At 39.4% G+C, this 15,395-nt stretch overlaps 1 pseudogene; it reads left to right on the top strand.

Annotated features, from left to right (window-relative positions):
- LOC149571259 (polyadenylate-binding protein 2-like) overlaps nt 1-15,395 on the top strand; it is a 94,226-nt pseudogene that overhangs the window by 37,143 nt on the left and 41,688 nt on the right.

Raw genomic sequence — 15,395 nt, 5'->3', positions numbered from 1 at the left:
AATTAATTGATACTTGACGTGGAGGCCCTCTGGGTGCACAGGTTTACTTTCTTGTTGATCCTAACTCTTCTTCTTGTTCGCATTCTTCAATTGATTTTTCTTTGTTGGCACATTGCAAAGTTAGAATTGAACATTGTCTCTTAAACATGAGTGCTTGCAAGGTCTAGATCAGCACACATAAGAGTCAGTTGGTAAAAAAAAAAAGTGTTTTTTAGCCCAAGGTCATCCAAGTCTTCTCTCCCCTTGTTGTCTTTTGAGGCCATCTTGGGTGCTTAAGATTAGGATCCAAAACCTTGTTTCTCTTTTTAGGAGGCCTGCTTGGGGATTTCATCACCCCTTGAATGACCTCAACTCTAGCATTCTGGCAGAGTATAAACATCAAGAGGTGAATCTAAAGACACCTCTCTTGGAATCAAGATTTTGTCACTCGAGCTAAGCCTCAAGGAACTTTATACCCTTGAGAAGTGAAAGAGGAGAAGTGGGTTACCACTCCTCTCAGTTGCGTGACATCTTTTTGGTTGCATCTACAGATTTGGGCCTCACGTACCTTGCGTATATCAAGGACTCCCTAGCTAAACCAACTATCAACCTTGTAGACAACCATCTAGGATGTTAATGTGTTTGAAGTGACTGATTGAAAAATTTGTAAAACATATACACTCCTTGGTGCAAGTATCAAATTTTGAGAATCAAAAACTTCTATCTGGTTGTTCCTATCTATTGCTTGATTTTTTATTTGTTGAATGAATGTTTGCCAAACTTCGTCAATCCTAGCTTAGGGCATACTTAGCGTAGTCACTTTCTATTTTAGAAGTCGAATGAGTTGAAGCAAAATAATCGAGATCTCTCAAAACCAAGCAGATTCAAAAATTGATGTCTAAACAAACCAAACCCAAACCCAAACAAAAGTTTCACAAAGTCAAACTCAAGCCATCTCAAGCATACCAAGAACTTTCAGCCAAGAGAAAGGAAATAACACCAAGCCCTCAAATTGCCAAACTCCACAAAGTAGAGGACAAAGTTTCTAACAAAGCCCTTCAAGATGCCTAGTTAGATCGCACTATCCAACTTAACCAAAATCCAGGAGTTAACCTTGGTTATGCCTTACCAACTAGGCATGATTTTTATGATTAGACCCCCTTGTTTCTCCACATCTTCTTGCATAACCTTCACTTTAGAGTCATCTTTGTAGGAAAGCCAGCCATCTTTAGTCATACCCTTAAGCATTTTAGCTCATCCATCTCATTTAGAACCAAACCATCTAGCCGGCAATCCAAAAATCTTCACATCCAAGCCTTCAAAATTGTTGTCACCTTGCCAAAAGTTTTCCATTCCTAACATCTTCCAAATCCACCAATCTCACCAAGGTTATCCCTTTGATAGAGGTTTGTCTAGGGTAATCTATCTTTGTCACTTGTTATTCCTCATCACCTTGAGCTAAAGGTTGGAATCCACAAGTGGTCAATCTCATGTTCTTCCTAAAGGATCATTTGTCTATCCTTAAGTTGACATAATCACCACCAAGCTTGCACATAGGAAAGTAGACCTTTCATGCTTTGGCAACATATCTTTGAAGTTAGAATCCCCAACCCAATCCTCCTTAGGTTTTTTCATATAGCTTTGCCTCAACCTAAGAAATCATTTGCATAGAAAAGCCTTCCCATTTTGCATTCATCAGCATTGTTGCATCTCATCCCTAGGAAACATTTTGCATTTTCATGCCACCTGTCACTTGCTTAGCTAAGAAGAAGGAAACAATGGAGCCCTATCATTTGGATCAAACAGTATCAGTCCCTTTGAGCAGTCAACCATCCTTCAGCCCAGAGAACACTATACCATCACCTACTGACATTGAAGCTTTCATGAATCAACCAAGAAATGCAGTATTGGTGAATTCCATTATAGACAAGAATAAGGAAACAATCATGGATAACTTTCAAAGGGACAACATTGGAGCCTTCGACTTTGGAAGACCTCCTCCCCTATCAAAGCCATCTCACCCATTGTTTGGACAAATCCCACCACCCATAGGCTCTTATGATTCGAATTATCTTCAATATGTGCCAAAAGAAGAGCCTCAACCCACCCCATTTGATCCAACAGACCCAAACATACCAGCCTTCACTCAAGTTGAAATCTCCCTTCCACAAGCCAATCCAGCCACCACCACTCCATCCCAAACCCCCTTCAGCCAAAACACCTCATCATTCACTCCCTTCACTATTGTTGTTGTTGCTCTCCAACACAGCCTTCCAAATCCACCCATCTCCCAAATTAGTGCTAGCATCTTTGTCCAACCTCAGCAATATACAACCGAGATGCCACCCATGGGGCCAAGTAATCAGGCTTTCATCACCCCTAGCTTGTTTACCATAGCTCAAAGCACAATTCCATCATTTCTACTAGGTCCTTGGAGCTTAGTGCCATCAGCCACAAATCCACAAGCTACTACCCTCACTCTATAAAGCTATCAAACCCCACAAGCTACTACCAATATTTTGCCAAGCTCTCAAGTGACCCAAGCTCCTACCACCACTCTACCAAGCTTTCAAATCCAGCCACCAAGCTATCAAACCCCATCAGTTTCATTTCCAAGCTTTCAATTCCCACCACCTCCACCACCAACTAATCCATTACCTCCTATTACTAACTATTTTTCTATGCCACTTCTAGGAGGAAATCCACCACCACCAACCACCAATTACTTGGTCTCTTTTGCCATGTAGACACCTTCCTAGATGGGGGCACAGCCCAGATATATTGGTCAAACTCCTCAAATCCAAAGTCAAGTTCCACAAGCTCCTCGATCCTTTCCCCAAGCTTCACACCCATCTTATACCTTACCTCCACAAAGTAATCCATTTATCCCATAGCCAGCTTATGTTCCTCAATCCCAACCTCAAATCCAATATTAGCAGCAAGCTTCACAACACATGCAGCAATATGTGTCCCTTCCACCTCAGCAACCCATCTTCCACCATTCAATTGCCCAAGCCATGTACAATCCCTAGCAGCCCATACCTCAAAGCCACCCATATTCCATTACCCCAACTAGCACATACCTACCTCAAGGCACTCCTACATTGGGGGCACCCTAGCCATCACCCATTAATGCAGAATGGGAAGGCATGAAGACAGCTTTGAAGAATATCCAAGAAGGAAATGATCCAAAAACCTTCAAATTTGAGAATGTGTATCCTTACCCATTTGACAGAGCCATTACTATGACTCCATTCCCCAAGCATTTTGAGACACCCAAGTTTGACAAATTGAGAGGAAAAGGAGACCCTGTCACACATATCAAAGAATTTTACATGCACTGCTAAGAAGTGCAATATGATGATGTCTTCCTCTTGCATCTCTTTCCCAAAAGCTTGGCCAGAACAGCTCTTGAATGGTTTTATAGAATCCTCTATGGCACAATTAAAAGTTTTGCTGAATTATGTGAGGCATTTGTAGCCCAATATGCCCATCTTGTTGAAATAGAGCTATTAGTAGTTGATCTAGTCCACACGAAGAAAAAGGGTGGAGAAAGCCTTCCCGAATATATGCAAAGATGGCAAACCCTTACCACCCGCATATCTTGCACCTTACCAGAGCACCATTTGGTGAAAATTTTTATTGATAATGCCCATCCCAGCTTGGCTCACCACATGACCATGAACTGTTTGCAGACTTACTTACAAAAATATCAAAGAGAAAGGAATGATCCTTGAGCAAGGACTCATTAAAGATGGTGTGGTCAAGATTTGCAAAGAAGCCAACCAATATCAAACACATTCAAATGACAAGTCTAGGTATTGTAGCAAAAACAAGCATGTTGCAATAGATGTCATCACTGACACGAGACATGTGAATATTGTTGGTGCTTCCCAAAATCCGTCCAACCGGCCATATCAACCAAACAATCAATAAGCTATCAACTACCAACAACAAAATAACCAAAGCCATCAAAACCACAATCCAAGACCTAACTTCCAAGGGTCTAGCAATCAAGCTAATGCCATCAATGTAGCTCTAGGGAAAAAGCCCAGATTCCAACCTACACCTAGAAATTATACACCCCTTGGTGAGCCATTGAATGTCATTTTTCAAAAATTAGTCAAAGAAAAACTCATCAAATTTTCTCCTACCCAGAAAATTGACCCAAGCCAATCCAATGCTGCATGGTACAAAGATAATGAGTACTGCAAATTTCATAGGGTAAAAGGTCGCACTACCCTCAGATGCATGAAACTGAAATATTATGTGCAGGACCTCATTGATCAGAAAGAAACCACCGTTGGTGGCCAAACCTCTCCCAATGCAGGCTTATAGATCTATCAAAATGCTTTTCCTCCTCACAACAACCAAAATCCTGAAAAAGCACCTATGAAAACCAACAACAACAACACCAACAACCACCAGCCAAACCAATAGCATGGGAAGAACAATGACCACACTTCATCCTACATAGACTATGGTAGCCTCATTGGTTGTATATTTGAAAAGGAGCCTTCTGTCAATGTTATCAATATCCAAGGCCCAAACAATGAGTGTGCAGTCACAACTAGAAGAGCATGATTTAACATCACAGGTCCACCAGTGTCACCAGCACCATCAGCTCCATCAAAAAGCCAATACAATATCTTGGAACACCTTGGGAACATGCTAGCCCAAATCTCCATTTTAGACCTCCTCTGGACTAGTCCTGTGTACAAGAAAATCCTTGACAGTGCTCTCATAGAATCCCGTGTCCCTTTAGATATCAATGCTACTAATTTTTGTAATCTCATTGGACACCTATCCTCCTCATGTTCCCTATCATTCAAACCCACTGACATACCCATGGTCGTGCCAAATCACACCCTTCCGCTTCGCATAGCCATCATGGTATCCAATTTTTCCATAAAAAGACTAATGATAGATAATGGATCAGCCTTGAATATTTACACCCTAAAATTCATAAAAAAAGTTGGGTATACTAAGGCAGATATCATCAGTGAGGTTATCACCATCAAAGCTTATGAAAACTTAGAAAGAACCATAGAAGGAACTATTTTGCTACCAATCAAGGTTGGGCTAGTCATCCAAGAACCACTTTACTATGTTATTGATCTAAACCTACCATTCAACATCCTCCTCGCTCACCCATGGATTCATGCCATGAAATCTGTTCCATTTACTCACCATCAGTGCATCAAAATTTTGCATCAAGGCACTAAGGTAACCATGCATGCCGATCCAGACCCATTTGCTTACTGTAATCCGGTTGAAGCTTCATATGCAAACCATTTCTGTAGAATTGATTTTGGCACAGCCATTACCAGCTCATCCCACACTTGTAATGACCTAGAAACGATCCTCACCTCCACCCTATCTACCATGAAGATCAATAATAAAGGCTATGGAGAGTATAGTTTGTCAGATGCATTTGTTGTCGGGGCACTCCCACTTGATCCACATGCCCATGGATGATCGACATATCACAAAGCTAGGGAGATTCCACCTCCTCGATACAAATAGTGTGGCCCAACAATCTTTGTATCCTCAAAAATCCCTCTTCATGAGGAGCTCACTCCAGATATCAACAATTGGTAACATAAGGATGCACCTCCAAGAAATCAAGCATGCCTTGATCACTTCATCCAAAAGTATCCCCAAGAACATAAGCTCATCATTGACAAATGGAACTATCAAGGTGGTGGTTTAGGACTAGAAGAAAGAGGCATGCAGTGCCCCATCAACGCACATAAGTGGGAATCGAAGTCAGGTCTTGGCTTTGGCATACCCACAACTGGGGGCACCAATACAGATGGTCACACTTTTTCGAACATTCACCGCGACCTTGTCAAAATCGAAGACATTCCTAAGGAAATTGAAAAGAGAGCCTACGATGATATCCTACACCAAATCTTCCTTGGAAACTCTGTTCTCCAAGAACTATCTATCCATTTCATTGACCTACCACTCGCCCATCCAAAACTCATAGATTGGGACCAACCAAGCGTCATACACATTGATGAGTTCACATCAGAGGAAGTGCTTTTGAGATTTGTGGGAGCTGAAGCACCTCACAAGAAAAAAAAGAAAAATTTTGCCTATATCTATAAGCTAGATCCCAAGGGCTATTTTGGAGAAAATCCCCAACCTAGTTCTGATACACCCAAAATTGGAACTAAGGTGAATTCGAGACTAGCTAAGGCAGCAAAGAGAACCCATCAGCAAGAAAATCCAAAGTCACAAGCAGAACATGAGGATTTAGCATTTCCTCCTCACAATAATTGACCAGAGGTGTCTTCTATTCTAATTGAGGATACTAGAGAAGTCAAAATTGGTTCTTTAGAGATCCCCAGACTTGTTCACATTGTTGCATCCCTTTCACAAGACCAAGCTGACCTCCTCTTTGAGGTCTTAAGAGAGAACATTGGCCAATTTGCATAGTCATATTAGGACATGCCAGGACTTGATCCAAAGCTTGTAGTTCATCATCTTGCAGTCGATCCAAAGATCAAGCCCGTCAAACAAAAGCTTAGAAAAATGAACCCCAAGGTGGCATTACTAGTCAAAGCTAAATTAGAAAGAATGTTAGCTACTAAGGTTATCTGACCTATCAACTACTCAGAGTGGATATCCAACATGGTCCCCGTCACTAAACCTTCTGGTGACATCAGAATCTGCACTGATTTCAGAGATCTTAACAAAGCTTGTCCAAAAGATGATTTTCCCTTGCCTACCATAGATATGATTGTAGATCTTATAGTTGGACAAGAAATTTTGTCCCTCATAGATGGATTTTTTAGGTATAATCAAATCAAGATTGCAGAAGAGGATCAATATAAGATAGCATTCACTACCCCTTGGGGAACCTTTTACTACAACATGATGCTTTTTTGCCTAAAGAATGCAGGGGCTACCTATCAAAGAGATATGACAGCCATTTTTCATGATCTTATCCATAGCATTTTGGAGGATTATGTGGATCATATATTGGTTAAGTCTCACACCTTCATGGATCATCTTGCTGACTTGGAGAAAGTCTTTGATAGGTTAGCCAAATATCATCTCATGCTGAATCCCAAGAAGTGTTTCTTTGGGGTCACATCTGGCAAGCTTCTAGGCTTTATAGTTTCTAAATGAGGTATAGAGATTGACCCCAAGAAGGTCAAGGCTATCTTAGACATGCTTCCTCCCCAAACACTACAACAGCTTTGCTCTCTTCAAGGAAAGCTTCAATCCATCCAGCGCTTCATCTCCCAGCTTGCAGATAAGTGTATGCCATTTGCACATTTACTAAAGAAGGATGAGAACTTCAAGTGGGATCCTTTATGTTAGTGCAACTTTGATCAACTCAAGCAGTATCTCACCAATATTCCTATCTTGTTTCCACTAGTTCTTGGTCGTCCCTTGATCTTGTACATATTAGTAACACCTACTGCTCTAGGGGCACTTCTAGCACAACTCGATGACTATAGCAGAGAAAAAGACATCTACTACATTAGTAGAACCCTTGTTGGTTATGAACTCAATTATACTCCTATGGAAAAAGCTTGTTTGGCAGTTGTTTTCTCAACTCAAAAGCTTCACCACTACATGCTAAGTCATATCATCCAACTAGTCTCCAAGATCATCCCTCTCAAGTATATGCTCTCTAGAACATCACTTACAGGCTGTTTGGCCAAATGGGTTATGCTCCGTAGTGAATTTGACATCTAGTATGTGGATAGAAAGGTAATCAAAGGGCAAGCTATAGTAGATCACCTAGCTAATGCACCTCTAGTAGATACATATCCTTTGATCACAGAATTTTCAAATGAGCATATTTGTCTAATTGAAGAACAACCCCCATGGAAACTTTATTTTGATGGCTCATACACATCTCATGGATCAGGGGTAGGAATATTTTTGGTCACACCTCAAGGAGATTACATTCCAAAAGCCTTCAAGCTGCAATTTCCTAGCACCAATAATATAGCTGAATATGAGGCTCTCATAGCAGGATTAAAGATAGCTACAGAATGGAACATCACTGAGTTACAAATCTTTGGCGATTCTCATATCATCATCAAGCAAGCCCTAAATGAATATCAAACCAAAGATGAAAAGCTATTACCCTACAAAGAGCTAGTTGATCAGCTAACCTAGCATTTTACAAAGCTTCAGTTTACACAAGTGCCTTGAATACAGAACAAAGCAGCAGATGCTATGGCCACTATCGGCTTGCTCTTGGAAATTCTCCAAGCAGCTACATAGTATGAGTTTTTAATTGAGTAGCTCCTCACACTCGCCTATGTGAATGAGGATTCAAACTGTGTTTGTATCTTGGTTGGCCCCCAATCCCCTTGGTACCATGAGATTCATGTTTACCTTAATGATGGTATCATATCACCTCACCTCACACATACCCAATGCCAAAAGCTCATCCAAAAATCATCCTACTATGTTATCATAGCCAATACCCTATATCATTGGGGTTATCACGATACTCTCTCTCGATGTTTAGATGAAAATGAGGCCACAATGGCTTTAAAAGAAGTACACTCTGGACTTTTTGGTGCCCACATGAGTGGTATTGTCCTAGTGTGACAAATCCTTAGAGTAAGCTACTATTGGCCTACCATCAAAGAAGACTAGACTGTGACTTTGTCAGAAAATCTCTCCCATGTTAGCAGCATGCAAATCTTGTGCACGCTCCAACACAGGATCTACAACCTATTGCACCACCTTGGCCTTTCGCTTGTTGGGGCCTTGATCTAGTTAGGACTATCACACCCCTCTCATCTGATGGACATAAATGGATAATAACAGCTATAGACTATTTCACTAAGTGGGTGGAAGCAATCCCCCTAGTCTCAGCTACAGGAGTTCAAGTCTCCAAGTTCATCTTGTACCACATTGTTTGCCACTTTGGTATCCCATCCACCATCTTCACCGACCACGGAGGTAACTTTGAAAATCTCAACATGGAAGAATTATACACTTCCCTCTGCATCCATCACCACTTTTCTAGCCCATATTTCCCACAAGGTAATGGCTAGGTAGAAGCAACTAACAAAACCCTCCTCAAAATCCTAAAGAAAGTTGTCAGTGATTCCAACCACGATTGGCACCTACAAATAAATCTAGCCCTATGGTCCTATCGAACCTCCTTTCGTACATCCACAGGAAAAACTCCATACTCCTTAGTCTATGGTGCCAAAGTGGTACTACCTATAGAGGTTGAACTTCCCTCCTTGTACACATCTTTGCAAGGGCAAATATTAGATGAAGAATACAGAGTAGCTTGGCTCACCTAGCTAGATCTCTTAGACGAGAAGTGACAACAAGCCTATGATCATCTCATAGTCTATCAAACTCATCTCAAAAGGAATTTCAACAAGAAAATGCTCCCATGACACTTTCAACCAGACGACATGGTTCTCAAAGAAAACATGAAAGTCCAAGTAGATCGAGAAAAGAAAGGTAAGTTTGAACCTACCTGGCTTGGTCCTTATGTTTTCACTGCCTCCTTTAGCTCTGGAGCCTATCAACTATCTACACCAAAAGGAGAACTCTTGAATGATCCTACTAACATCATTCATCTCAAGAAGTTCTATGCTTGAAGATCCTTGATATACCCAGCTTTTGAAAAATAAAAATAAAAATAGTAAAGAGAAATAAGCATCCAATGGTGAAAATTGGGCAATTCAAGCACCTTGGATAGGTACTTTTGTGAAAACCTAATAATTCAAGTGCCTTGTGTACTAAGACTAATCCATTATCTATCACTATCCTATCCCTCATCCATTCACCCACCATCCCATAAAACACCTTCTTGTTCCCTTGGTGTTCCAACCAAATATCCAAAATCTGATGAAGCTTGGAAATACCTCCTATATAGCTTGTAAATCTTGTATCTTAGCTTGTAAATCTTGTACCTCAGCTTGTAAATCTTCTACCTTAGCTTGTAAATTTTGTACCAAAGCTTGTAAATCTTGTATCCCCCTTGTATCATAGCTTGTATATCCAAATCTTGTCCAAAGCTTGTACCATATTCTAGCTTGTAAATAATATTGTATCTTATGTTTGTACACTATATGCACACAAAGAATCCCATTTTCACTTAAGCTTTTTGCAAACCATCTACCTATCTGCCTATCAACTATTGCAGACATCCCACCCTTCACAAACATTTCCATCTCACAAAAACCAAAACATGAACAACCTTGTACATTTCTAACATATCTTGGTCTGTCAGCTTGTACATCCTCTTTAGCTTAGTACCATTGTATTTGTCCAGCTTTTGTGTCAGTTCATCCTTGATCAGCATCTTGCACACATTGCACAATCCTTGGTTAGCTATACCAATGCATTCTTTAGCTAGATCTCCTATCACCAAAGTGTTATCCTTCTTAGTTCAGCTTGCCAGACACATCACTCATCCAAATCCACAAGCTTAGGTGCTCTCTGATAGATCCTTGCAGGATATAGCTTTCCTCATTTCCAATCTTGGTTCATTAGTACCTCGTCCCACCCATCTCATTGGCAAATGGTTCTCTTTTGGAATTTTTCTTTCTTTTGATTTGGAATCTTCCCTTTCAGGTCCTGAAATATCTTTTCCAAGTAATCTTTTTGTTCCCTCCTCAAGGTTTCCACAATCTTCCATATCATGGTATGCTACGAATGGGGCAATCTAAGCGTAAGGTCTTGATCAGGTCTTTTGTTTGTTTTTCTTTTCTACTTGTGGGTTACCTAGTGTCGGTTCCACTCTGATTCTTTTGAGATTCATGTGTGATGCTAGGGCAATCCTTGCATGTTTGTTTTAAGTTAGTGCATTAGTACTCTAGATGGTTGGTGAAAAGGCCTTGATGTTCTTGGTAACCTTGGCAATTAACCAATGGTCCTATAGAAAATCTAGTGCTCAACTACATGGTGGTACTTCTCTTTGAAGTATCCCCCTGCTCAAAAAGCTTCAATGGATTCCCTTCATTTCCATCATCCCCCATCCATATCTAGCATCTATCTCTCCTATCCTAGCTTATGCATTAGTATCTATTTGAATCAATCTTCACTTTTAGCTTTAGGGATCCACAATCCTAGTCTTAGGGATCCATCAATCCAATCAATCCACCAAGCCTCATCTTTTGAGATTCACAATCCTAGTCCTAGGGATCTCCGAAACCCATCTTCCGCCAATCTAACTCTTTGAAATCTTGTTGCATCAGCTTTATAATCCCCTCATCCATCTCCCTATCCTGGATTCCTTTCTATAGTGCTCTGCTCCTTTATCCTTTGCAATCCTTGAGATCTTAAGCTTACTTCCTCTTGTGCCTCTAATTCTCCCTTTATCATTGTCCCGTAGTGAGAGTTTGAGCTAATTTAGCTCCTTCTCTTTGCCAACCTGAGTCTCCTTGCTCATCTCAAATTCTTGTATTTTTCAAGAAACTGTCGAGCCTCGATTTCTCTCCCCACCACCTTCTTGAGGGGACATCTCGTAGTCCATTCTCTCCTCTTCTGCTCTAGCCTTGGGTATCTTATTTTCTTATCTTTGATGCCATGCCACTTGTGGCATCACATCAAAGAGGGGCAAAATGTAGACACCTAAAATCTCTTAGAAAATAAAGTATTTTTTTATTTTCTGAAAAAGTCCCTGATGACATCATCATTTATTAATTAATTAATTATTTAATTTATTTATTTATTTTTATGCCATTAAATCTCCTTGTCTTAATTAAAAATATTTAATTAAGGAATCCCTCCCAAAAATGTTTAAATCTTATTTAAACATTATTTTCCTTATTTATTAATTATTTAATTAATAAATTGACCAAAAATTCCAAAATAAATATTTAATTTATTTTTTTTCCAAAACTTGGCCAATTTCCTTAAGACCACTAACCTCTTCCAAAGTCTTCTAATCCTTCTTTAATTTTGATTAAAGGCTAATCCCATCATTTTCTAACCCTAGTCCCAACTCAAAATATTTAACTAAGGTTAAATATTAATTCTCATATTTATTAAAAATGTTTTAATAAATATCTCCTCAAACCAAACCTATGAGATAAATAAACTTTATTTATCTTAACCCTAAGCCTATCCCTAAACCCCCTTTTTTTAGCCTAATCCACCCCATCCACCCATACTAACCAAGCTTAGCTACTAACTCACCCACCCTCATTGAATGTCATCCACTTGCATATCTCTAACATCCCTAATCTAATCCTAAAATCAAGCCTAATCCCTCCCCCCCCCCAACCTTGTCACATTCCCTAAGCAAGCTTAAGACTTTCTTAAGGCAAGCAAAGTCAACAATCTCAACTCCCTCCAAAATATCCCAACCACCTAGCCATGATTGCTCTTACAAGGCCATAAAGACTCTTACAAACCCATTCATTTCTCTTAGAAGCCATTTATGAGGGTCTTTAAGGCCTTGAGCCTGCTTTGTTGACTCATCCTTTCCCTTTCCTCCATCCTCTCACCCTGTGACATGTGTCACTCCCTGATTAGTTGTAAGGAAGCACAATCCATGTGCTCTCCTCTCATGCAATCTGAGCCCTCCATAAGCTTTTCCCCATCCTTACATATTAGCCCTCAAACCCTCAAGCCCTTAGCCTATAAATTGAATCCCCTCCCAAGCCATATCATCACAATCCTTGTGCTAAAGTTATAATGCCATTTTGAGAGCAATTTTTACATCAAATCCATTCACCCAAGCCAAAATCCATCAAGAACACCATTGAAGCTAGTTTGAGAAGCCTTGAGCATACATACCAATCCTCTACTTAGACTCATCTACCAAGCAAAGAGCTAATTGCTATTGGGAGAGTCCATTCATTTGGCTCACATTCCTAATTAGGGGTTCATCTTTAGTCTCTCTTATATGTTATATTAATCTTTGTTAGTTAATTCTTTATTCTCTTAATAGATTAGTATTTCTTGCTAACATATTAGTATATACACACACAATTTTGAAGCAAAATTCTATGATAGGGATAATTCTATGAGAATACTAGAAGATGTGGTTTTAGTATGCAAGATGTAGTGAAAATACTAAAGAGATAAGGATCAAAAATGAGAGAAGAATGTTCATTTTATAATCAACATAGAGGATGAGAACATTGGAATTGTCAGCTTTGATATGCGGTGTGGCGAGAGATTCCTTGGATAATTCATGACACATATGACACAAGATGCGAAATGTAGGATTTTATGACACTTGGAAGTTAAACTTGGCTAAAGATGGAAGAGAATCTATGATGCATCATATGATACCTCAAACCCACTTAAAGCCAAGAATCTATGACAATGGAAGCCAAATATGGATGTGCGTAAGAGAATAAGAATATTGGATTATGACATACCTTAGCCAAGGGTCAAAGGAGAATCCACAAGGTGTCACACCCATGTGTCATGATGATGTCAATATTCTTTGGAATATTTGAATTAAAAATCCATGATTCCACACAAATAGAAATTAGTGAAAATGGAATTAATGCAGGAAAATATGACTTAGAAAATTAAGAATTTCCATGGGTTGCAGATGATGAACCAATTAATTAATAAAATATCAATTAATTGAGAAGGTTAGTTAAGAAGAATAATTAGTGAAATGACATAGGATTAAATTATGGGTTATTTAATCCTATAGAGAGAGTTAGTAGATGATTCACCAATTTGATTAAATAAGTGTGACAGTATCCTTTGATGAAATGTGACAATGATGGAGATTGACTAGGATGATGATGGATAGACCAAAGCTATGGTCAAATTGATTGATTGATTGAAATTAATAACATACCAAGGACACATGACATGAATTAAAGATACGTAACATTTAATTGACATTGTAAAATGCTATAGGATCGAGACTGATTGACAAGGTTGATCATAATAACATCGATACACTGTCAATGTTATTAAATTGTTGATAAGGCCATGATCAAACATTAAGAGACTCGACAATGTCAAAGATCAGGTGATGTGAATGATAGTTTGACCTAGCACTAAGAGCCATGATAGTACTAAGGTCAGATTGATAAGGTTTGATAGATTGATAGGTTTCCAAGGCACTGAAAGCCACAACAATGCCTAGGATTGGATAGATGATGATAGATTTTGGATGTCTAACATGTTTTGGGTTGGTTAAGACTGATTCTAGGTGATTCTAAGTTGATTTAAAATAGTTTCAAATTGACATGAAATTGATGTAAAATAGGATGCAAATTATGACAGACATTGTTGAGATATGATCAAGTTGGCCAAAAGATTAGAATTAGTGGAATGAGAAAATGCGATTAATTAGTATGAAGAAGTGATGAAATTGTAGATGTGAACCATTGATGGGGACACAACCCAAGAACAGAATGGACACAATAGAAAAGGGAAATTATATTAACTGAGAAATAAGCTAGTAAAAATAGTATAGAGAAAATAAACTTCAGAACATGCCCTAAGGGCTTACAATAGCATAAATCTGGAGAATATTTCTCCTTTGAGCACCTCCTCTCAAACTCCACTCCGAACTCCTTTTACAATGCCAAAAATCTCCTTAAATAGACCTCGGAGGGTTAAGGACTAGGAGTACATTCTAGAAAGTGCTAGTAGGCATCCACCGACAAAATAGAAGGTTCTGGAAGCTGCCTTAGAAGTCGGTGCAAATCTAGAAGAATCCAGAAACAGTAATCGAACTTTCAGGAGGCATAACTTTTGAACCATAGCTCCGATTGACGAACCGTTTACATTTTCAGAAAGCTCTTGAAGCAATCTATAGCCCTATGGACTAGCTTTGCTCATCCCCATTTTTTGGCCCTTTTTGAGGTCATTTAATGCCCCAAACCTGACTTTGAAGCATTCTTAGGAGGTCTCCAAAACTCGAAAAATTGCAATAACTTTCAAACCGTGGGGCCTATTGACCTGATTCTTTTTCTAGAATGCTCTAAATCAGGATTACATTCATCTGGCCAATTCACACCTTCTAGTTTACTAAAATGATGGCCCAAATACATGCTCTTATTTTTTCAAGATTTTCAAACACACTGATAGTTGAACTATGAGAGTTGGAACCTTTATTTGAGCCAAATGGGTATCAAAAAATGTAAAGACATGAAACAGAAATTAAGTCTAAGTACATTTTTTTTTTGGGTGACACAGGATTGCCCTTATACCTCTGGATGCTCCTGCATTAGACACCCAGGGTAGATTGAAAATTGACCCTGTCACTTTATGGATGGTAGAGGAAATCCCAAATGGGAAACCTCAGCTGCTAAAATCCAAGTTGAGTCCTTGATCGGCCGTCCTTTCCATTTGACCAAATACTCTTCATACTGCCTTTTTCTGGTACTCCTACCCACACGATGATCTAGAATGTCTTCTATCTCCTCCTTCTTAGAAGTAGGAATTGGACATGGCTCTAACACCAGCTCCTCATCTGCACCATC

The sequence above is a fragment of the Cupressus sempervirens genome, chromosome 2, assembly GCF_028749045.1.
Source record: "Cupressus sempervirens isolate cs-2001-9-10 chromosome 2, ASM2874904v1, whole genome shotgun sequence".
In the NCBI taxonomy this organism is placed as follows: domain Eukaryota; kingdom Viridiplantae; phylum Streptophyta; class Pinopsida; order Cupressales; family Cupressaceae; genus Cupressus; species Cupressus sempervirens.
This window is presented reverse-complemented; position numbering and strand designations above follow the sequence as displayed.